The 10103-nt window shown below is 33.8% G+C and overlaps 1 long non-coding RNA gene across 1 annotated transcript; it reads right to left on the bottom strand.

Annotated features, from left to right (window-relative positions):
• Positions 1–7404: 7404 nt before the first annotated feature.
• LOC113475705 lies at positions 7405–9065 on the bottom strand. The gene is made up of 2 exons (XR_003397470.1): positions 8807–9065; positions 7405–8719 (listed from the first exon to the last, which is right to left on the bottom strand). It is a non-coding gene; the product is annotated as an uncharacterized LOC113475705 (long non-coding RNA).
• Positions 9066–10103: the final 1038 nt, after the last annotated feature.

Here is a 10103-nt window from a genome sequence, read left to right as displayed (position 1 = left end):
TTCAAGTGTAAAAAAACAGAAAATATCGAGTTTACTAACCATAAACATAAAAGAACGTGTTTGAAATATAAAAATACAAACAAAAACGCATAACATTACCATAAACTGGTGTATCTAGCTGCAGTTTTGCATGTAAATTGCCGTGATTTTACTTTTTGGTTCACAAACTCAACACGTATACCCGGCAACGAAACTTAAGGTATCTTTGTAAAATTTGCCTAATATCGAAGTGACATTGAGGAAAACAATACTGAGTTACTATTTTTGGTCCTCTGCTTGAATTAGTAAGCTACCTTTTGTGCGTTCCGGGTCTTTATGAAATCGGAAAACGCGAACACCTTATCTGCTAGTACTTAAGCAGTTGGGAGCTGCATGTCCACTCATGTTGGATTATAAATGTAGTAAAGAATGGCTCTGTAGGTTTGTAAGTATGATCATATATTATTATGTAAACAAAGCTGATTGCTGCTAGTCTTAATCGCCAACGTAAAGTACCCTGTTAAACCACACATTACGCCGAAAACCAGTCAAAATACTAATTTACTCCACATTAATTCCTAGATTTAATATTATATAACAGGATTTACATTAGAAATTATATTTTATATGTTAAAACAACCGCTATACGTGTTTTCTAGCTTTGTATCGCTTACAAGAACTAAATGAACACATGCCGATCATGCATTTGTACAGGCGATTCACGCTCTGTGGGCTCCGTAATGGCGGACACGAGCGCCGTTTCCCAACTTGGTCTATACTAACTTTGGAAATACCGAGTAGTCCAACCCATTGTTACGTAAAACACAAATTGAACGGCAATTTGGGTCTAAAATAACACAGTAGGTATAGGGAAAATGTATGTTTTTCGGTAAATTACAAAAAAACTTAGGCCTAAAAACAAATTTAAAAGTTAAAAAATGTATAAAAACATGTGCTATTTGTTTTCTGTGTCAAAAAAGGTCGAATATGAGAATTAGAAGCGGTAGAAGAAATATTTTTTACGAAGGCGAAATTTTATTTTGTAACGCTAGTGCTAAGTCTCTTATCAATCCTAATATTGCATTGCTGTTGGGCACGTAAGTGACTATATAGATCCTTTTTCGTCGAACAGTTGTTCTTGTCTTGGCTTTGTTGTTGAGCACGGTAGTGGTCATATAGATCCTTTTTCGTCAAACAGTTGTTGTTGTTGTTGTTTTTTACGAGACTATTTTCCGCACTTATCTCAATTCTTAATTCTAGCATTTTTCTTTAATCTCTTGATTTGAATCAAATTATAATATATATTTATAATTCTTAGACTAAATTTTCAAATTTAAAACCGCATGATTGACGATCAATTAACGATTAATTTTCTCATGCACTTTATATAGCGGAAACACTGTCTGGCAGTTTTTGGGACGACACGTGTTGAAATCCACACGATTCACGACTGAATCAAACTATTATCATTTAAGTGGGGACGCTTCAAATGCACTACTCTTATCACGTATTATCATTTATTTTAATTGAAACATTTTTTTATTTAAACATCATATGAATAATATTAACTTCTAACATTACCTAATTACTGCGTGATTACGGTTTATCCAAATTCACGAAATCAAACGTTTTTAAGAGACGACAAAATGTTAACTAGTGTTAGTTTACAAGTCAACACATGGTACAGGAGTTGTACAAAGCGTATTTATACACATATTCTTTACCAATCACTCAATCACTCAATCCTCATAAGTTTCATTATTTCATTTATTCTTTAATCTATTGATTAAAATCAAATCATATTATATATTTAGAACTAACATTGATTAATCGAGTGTATTATATCACGGCCTACTAGAGATACGGCCTGATAATTCACATTTTACGTTTGAAATTAGAAGGCCTATTGTACGTCACAAACACCTTTATTTTCAATTGTTACGTCATGTTTTTGCTTAAAGGGCCTAAACACACCCCAAATGTACTTCGCTTTAATCGATAGAGTGTGTTTTTCTAATTCCAACGACACCTTACTTGTTTTAATCGGTTCTGTATAACCAAAGATATTCCAGCTCAAACACCGTGAAATTCAAAAAACTGATTTGAAAGTTGCGTGGCGAAAAATTTGAGAAGTGTACTACCCACGTGACAAATCACGTCACAAAATTGTTGAAGCGTGGCCGCTCCCATTCAAAAGGCGAGAGGCAGTGTTTTCAGCGAAAAACGAGAGAACAAAAAAAAAACGCAAAAAAGCACAAAAAAACGCAGGTTTCGCCTTTACGAATGAATCAGTCACGTGACTTGTACGTTCCTACGTCACAATCACGGAGCTCGTAGTAAAAAAAAGATAGCGCTAGAGATCACTGTTTGAGGACGAATATCTCCGCCTATACTGGACCAATTTTAATAAGCAAAGTATTTTTGGAATCAATAAATCGGTCGCTTTATGAATTTACCATAAAAAATAAAAGTGACGTGGGGTGTGTTTAGGCCCTTTAAAAAGGTAGCAGTAATGGGAAAAACGCATTGAAAAACATACGAATTTAGCAATGAGGTCAATTATTTACACAAGTATAGCTACATGCAGCGTTAGAAGCGACCAAACAGCATAATAATTATATAAGTAAAGACTTGTAAAGATAATAAAGGCGTAAACAAAGTTTACAGCACCAAAACGGAATTAAACAAGAAAGAAATAAAGCTTTCATTTTAGAAACTCTTAAACCAATGCTGCTTGTGAGGGCAGGGTTATCCTCAAAAGGCATTGGATGTTTGATTTGGCAAACCATATAAGTGTCCAACCAACCAGCAAATAACGTTAAATCATTCACCTAATCATCATTTATATAAAAATGGCCGAATCAAGTGGATTTGAAGAGAATCTTGTTTTTGGATTGACCACTGTCCACCAAAGCATGTATTGAAAAGTACAGAAAACTACAAAAGTTGGGGTTACCAGAATACATGGTTTAAGCAAACTGGCTTTAACGGAATAGTTGTAACTAGATTCAGTTTTAAGGGTTTTTCGCTTTCCATGCTTTACCAAGTGAGCCTCATAATCATTCTCGTAAATTCCACCGTGTGGACCAAGCTGCGAGTCTGCCGTATATAACCAACTTTGCCGTCACGTCCGTTTGTCCAGGAGCCAAAATACGAAGGATTCTTCGGACAGGACTGATAACAAGACCAATTTAAACATGCAGCGCACTTGTAGACCATGGTAAACTGTAGTATCTCTAGTAGTAAGCCGTGATTCGATACATTAATTCCAACTAAGCTTATTCTCATATACCATAGCGCATAAAATCGTCAAATCAATGAGTAATTAATGATTATAACGCTTGCGAGTCAAGTCAACTGCAATACATCGAGAACCCGTTGGTAACATAGTAATCGGTAACTTTTGGCTTTGTTTACGTTAGTGTGCAAACCTAAATAATAAGTGTATATAGTATTAGTCCCTATATCCCTTATTAAATCCAAAATAGCTGATACGGCAGGCGAGCAGGCGAGGATCGAACCCGGGACATTAGGCTACGATAGCGCGCGCCATAATCGTTAGGCCACTAGATCCAGTTGCCAGATTTCTCGAGACAGCGCTTATTATATTACATGCCTGGGATAGAATCCTCACAACGATTCACGCCTGAATCAAACTATTTCCATTTAAGTGGGGGCGCATCAAAACACTACTCTTATACCTTATTATCATTTATCGTAACTGAAACTTTATTTAACTAAATATTATATGATTATTATTAACTTCTAACACTTCCTAATTACTGCGTGAATACGGTTTGTCCAAATTCATAAAAACAAACGTTTTTAAGCGACGACAATGTTAACCGGTGAAAGTTTTCAAGTCAATACATGGTACAGAAGTCGTACAAAGCGTATTTACACATATTCTTTACCAATTACCCAATCCTCATACGACATATACATCATAAGTTTCATTAGTTATAAATTATAAAGCATGTATGAATGCATTCTGCCTACTGCTCCACAGTTACTAATTACTAGAACCCGTTTTGTTGGTTACTTCTAATCTGTTTTTGATCGAGCCAAGTCGACCGTTGTAGTAAAATGGTTAATTAATATGGTAGAGTGGGGGAAGATGGGCCACCTTTTTATTTAGTCTTCTCTTTCCATTTGGTAGTAAACAAAGAACATTCAATGAATTATAAAACCGTATTCTCACGACTTCCACAGACTATTGTTAATTGTTTAAAACACGATCAGGCTGTTTGTATATTTTGTATTAAAGGTGTCCCCTCTTCCCCCACCTTACTATATTATGCTAATTAATTTAAGCCGTGCTCATTCATTAGATCTATGATCTCTTGTTGTTGTTGATAGGGCGATTTTTCCGCATTTATCCTAATTCTCAATTCTAGCAGTTTTCTTTAATCTCTTGATTGAAATCAAATCGCAATATATAGTAGGTCGGGGGAAGATGGGACACTTTTTCAGACGAGACCTTTTTTTAGTTTTCTTTTTACGGGCCCCCATTTAATGATTATTGGGAAAATAAGGTTACGGAATTATTCGAAAGTATTATCACGACTTTATAAAACCATAGATACCTTACAAGGTATCTATGATAAAACGCCCGTCAAAGCTGATTACCGTTTTTAAATATTAAAAAATTATGTGAAATAGAAACAGTATACTTTAAACAGGTAAAAAAATGCGAAATAGTAAGGTCATAGTACACTGTACTATGGTAAGGTGCTATTTTTTAATGCTCGCTAAATCATAGTAAAGCCGAAGAATTTCTTTAGTTTGCGTGTGCAAACGATTAAACTAGTTTCATAGCTTTATAAAACAACCTTAATTTTTTCGTACAGTCCGATTATGTCTCATAAAACTAGTTTTAGTTTTGTAAAAAAACACTGAGATATAAGCATGAAGAAAATAGGCAGGGGTCTATATGACTTTAAATTGAGATAAAAACAACAAAAATATCGGTTTAACGTTATATATATGAAGTTTACATGGCAGAAACTAGCACAGCCTGTTAAATTCGGTAGGTTAACTACAAGTTGCAGAATACTCCTCATGTAAATATATTTCAATTTAGAGTCCTATCTTCCCACACATTGTAGTTTTGCATGTTTTCATTGCCAAACTTTTAAAATTTTGCTTTTAATTTAGTAATTTAAACCTCAGGGGATATTCAACTAAGATACTGATATAATAAAAAGATAATATTTTGAAAATATATTCGAAATTTGGTCATTTGCACTTGGTGATAATTTATGAGAACCGGCTTGTACCAAAAACAGAGTAGTAAAACCCAATGTGTATCAAAAAATAAAAACTTTATCAATAGTTATTATCAATTTTCTGTTATTACAATTCATATACACTTGTTGGATACAATATTTTTTTAATTTATGTTCGAACATTATCCATTGTCATACAAACAATACCAATTGTTATGCAATAATATAATGTATAGGTAACATGTTAAAAACTATAGCAGTAGGGCAAGAAAAAGAATGTTTAGACTTATTTTTCAAAGCATACAGTATTATATCGTGTTATTTACGTATATTCCTATTTATAAATACACTTAATAATCAAAATTAACAATGATTTTAAACTGTCCAATCTTATACTGTGTGTTTTCAAATTTGTAAAATTTCACCTGTTGTGCGGATCGCTAAGTAACTCCTCGTGTGTTTTATTATATATCTTATTAAATTGTTGTCAATTAATAAAGTAATGATATTCGTGGTATTAACCAAAAACCATCATCTATTTTGATTTTGGAAATATTTGGCAATATGTGCTTAAGTGTCCTATCTTCCCCCATTGTACTATATATTTATAATTTTTGGACCAAATTTTCAGATTTAAAACCACATGATTAGCGATTAATTAACGATTACTTTCCTCGTGTACTTTAAATAGCGGAAAGACTGTCTGGAACTAAAATTCTGTCAAAATTCTAACATCAGCCGTTTAGTTTCTACAGTAGAAACTAAATGGCCGAGGTTGAGGGACTGGAGATGTAATTTTAACTTATAAACAATAGGTATATGCTGCTGGGTGCAGAGTCGTAAAAACACCGAGTAGTCCAACTGCCGTCTTTGTGTGTTCAAAATAGAGCAAAAGCGGTGACTTTCGCAATGAATTTAAACGAACTTGTTGAGTTTTATTTGCGATTTCCTTTTGTGGAAAGGCGTAAAACAGCTTCTATTTACATTACCAAACATTTTTTTGAAAAAACATATAAATTTACCCCCATTAAATGACTCAAATGTCACAAATCAACCGCTTCTAATTCCATTTTTGACTTTTTTTGATACAGAAAACAAATAACACTTGTTTTTTACACTTTTCAACCTTTAAATTTGTTTTTAGACTTAAGTTTTTCTCTAATTTACCGAAAAACATGCATTTTCCCTATACCTACTGTGTTATTTTGGAACCAAATTGCCGTTCAATTTGTGTTTTACGTAACAATGGGTTGGACTACTCGGTATTTCTATGGCTCTGGCTGGGTGAAGGACTGAAGATGTAATTTGAACGTATAAACAATACGTATAAAAACAATGCAATCCTCCAACAGCATACATATTGTTTATAAGTTAAAATTACCTATCTCCAGTCCTCCAGCAGCAGCACTGGTATATTGCTTATAGGTTAAAATTAGATCTCAGGTCCTCCAGCCCAATTAAATATCTACGTTATTTGCCTCCAGCAACATACACAGGTTGCCCAATAGCGTCACAAACACGTACATTATATTAGAATTTTAGAAAAATCAGCCAATTCCTCAACCTCGGCCTTTTGGTTTCTACCAGTTTCTACCGGCAATTGCTAAGAACAGTTTACATCGTAAAATCAAAGAATACTGTAGTTATCTTTGGTGAAATAAAGTTGGCACTTACTATACTCAGCACCGTAGAGATGGAATATTTAACTGTGGATTATTCAATGGCCATTTTTGGTTGTGTTTACAACAGTAAGCATTAATTTCCTACGAATTCTTAAATAAAGCCAATTTAATAAAACAAGACCCAGAAGCGGGTAATTTGTGACATTTGGGTCACTTACATGGTGGACATAGTGTACTACATAGCGGACATAGCGGACACAGCGGACATAGCAGACATGGCGGACATACTGAACTGAATATTATTGACATAGCGAACATGCACTAATTAAAGGGACCGGTGATATTTTAGTCATTTAATAGGGGTAATTTTTATATTATTTATATTTATTAATATATCATTTTTATGGGAAATTACCGTGACGGTCTAATGATTTTCTTTTTTTTTAGTCTCTCGTTTTTTCTATAGGCAAGGGGGGAGGATTTCTCACCAGCACCTTTACTTTATCCTATCCGCGCGTAAGTATACCTGAGAAACATCGAGAATTTAATTTATTTGTTTCAATTAATACAAAAGGTTTTTTGTTCTTGAAGCCTCTAAGATTATAGGACCTTTAATTGATATGCTCTGTCCAATTGTATCGGACAATATTGAATCGACTAAAGGAAGGCTGATAAACTAGTTTGTTTTAAAAGTAGAGGCTCAAGGTCGCTGTCGGGTCCCTTTAAAATGTGCGGGTTGCGCGTGGTTGCGCGTGGTTGCGCGTTGTTGCGCGTGGTTGCGGATATTTTTTTAAATATAGGTCAAAATTAAAAAGTGTTGCATTTATATTTTTCGTCTTAATAATACCATTCTAACGGTGCCTAAAAATTAATTCTACCTCCAATATTTACGAAGTTATGACTAAAAATGTGATTTCTATTCCGCGTGGTTGCGGATATTTTTTTAAATATAGGTCAAAATTAAAAAGGGTTGCATTTATACTATACGTCTCATTAATACCTTTCTAACGGTGCCTAAAAAATTATTCTACTTCTAGAATGAAAAGGTATCCCATCTTTCCCAACCCTACTATAGGTCGAAATTGGTAAGGGTTCGTGTTAGATGATTCGTCTCAATAACAAGGAATTCAAAAATAATATAACTATGTTTGACGACATTTAAATACAGAGGTATCGCCGAAATTTCAAGTTTATGAAAACACATTATTCTCCGCCACAATACATGCATAATCCGCATATTACGGTGGGGTACGATGGGACGCTTAGTCACATATTGCCCAACCAACATTTCCTAACTCAAAATGTATGACAAAGTTTGGGTGATGCCATGGATTTGTACTATCATAACTTTATTAATTGAAGACACTTCGAAGAAATATGTAACAGGTGTGACATAACATCTTCTATTGTGTCGTGTATCATTGTTTCGAGTTAATAAAGTTTACGTTTTTGCTACAAATTGGGTATTGCTACACTATTCTTCGGACAAGCCACTTCTCATGAATTATTTGTGAAAATGACTGAATTTCGATTTTTTTCAAATATTATGTTGTTATTATGCCAGTATAATGTTTGAATCACCCATGAGATATAAAAAATATTGAAATAAAAGCAAACCTTTCAAAGTTTGGCAATAAAAACCTAGAAAACTACAATCTGGGGAAAGATGGGACACCAAATTGAAATATACCATCTTCCCTCATCCTACTATAATAACACGATAATAGTTGGAAAATGTATTCGAAACTCAGTCACTTGCAGCACTTGTAGAGGATAATTTATGACATTTCAAAGCATACAGTATATTATTTCGTACTTTTTACGTGTATAGGCTAGTCCTAATAATAAATTCACTTATTAATCAAAATTAACATTGGTTTTAAACTGTCTCTTCTAACCGTCGTGTACTATATTTTGTTATATTTTTAGGGGATTGTACCCAATTATTTTATTTAATATGAACCCAAAACTGTTCACAATTCGTTAATTCTCTTGCAAGACACTTAGCGGGAATTGCTCCAGCCCATTAGTGACTACCAGGTTGTCTAAATAGTCAGCCATACAAAAAAAAACAATTATTCACAAAGTTGCATACGTGTTAACTCGTAAGCGAGTAGTGCCGTTGCTTTGTTACGAATAGATAAATCAATATATACTGGTATAGGAAAAGATGGGACACATTTTTATTATATTTTCTCGTCCCATTAAATTTATATTTTCTCGTCCCGTAAACAAAGAACATTCAAAGAATCATAAAACCGTATCCTAACGACTCCCACATACCATTGTCAATTGTTTAAAACACGATTAGGATATTGGGATATTAAATGCCAAAGGGTCCCGTCTTCCCCTATAATGTATATTTTATCCCACAAGACCTTCGCCGCAATGCTGGTAAGCACTGGGAGGACATTAATTTAAACGTATAAGTATGGGTGTTGGGTAATTGGCTAAATTTGGCCTAAATACTGGTAATACCACCAATACAGAAAAGAGGAATCACGTGATTATGGTATGACGTGTTTACATATTACGTGTGGCGCTTGCAACCATTTCACATTAACGAGCGGAACCTTGCTAATAATATGATTTAGGATTATGTAATATACCTTGAAACAAACAATGCACATCAGCCACCAACCCCTATTGGCTTGGTTGTATAACACGGCTTTAATTCGGAGCAAATTTAACTCTTTTTTGCATATCACATTTTTGGTCATAACTCGGATAGTATTAAAGGTAGAATAATTTTGAAGCACCGTTAGAATGGTATTAATGAGTCGTATAATATAAATGCAACCCTTTTTAATTTTGACCTATATTTAAAAAAATATCCGCAACCACGCGGAATAGAAATCCCATTTTTGGTCATAACTTCGTAAATATTGGAGGTAGAAATAATTTTTAGACACCGTTAGAATGGTATTAATAAGACGTATAATATAAATGCAACCCTTTTTAATTTTGACCTATATTTAGGAAAATATCTGCAACCACGCGAAATAGGAATCACATTTTTGGTCATAACTTCGTAAATATTGGAGGTAGAATTAATTTTGAGGCACCGTTAGAAAGGTATAATGAGGCGAATAATATAAATGCAANCCTTTTTAGTTTTGTCCTATATTTAAAAAAATTTTCGGAAACACGAGGAATAGAAATCATATTTTTGGTCATAACTTCGTAAATATTGGTGGTAGGATTAATTTTGAGGCACCGTTAGAAAGGTATTAATGAGACGAGTAATATAAGTGCAACCCTTTTTGATTTTGAC

The sequence above is a fragment of the Ciona intestinalis genome, unplaced genomic scaffold, assembly GCF_000224145.3.
Source record: "Ciona intestinalis unplaced genomic scaffold, KH HT001181.1, whole genome shotgun sequence".
NCBI lineage: Eukaryota > Metazoa > Chordata > Ascidiacea > Phlebobranchia > Cionidae > Ciona > Ciona intestinalis.
Note: the sequence above shows the minus strand (reverse complement) of the source record. Positions and strands in the feature narration are given on the sequence as shown.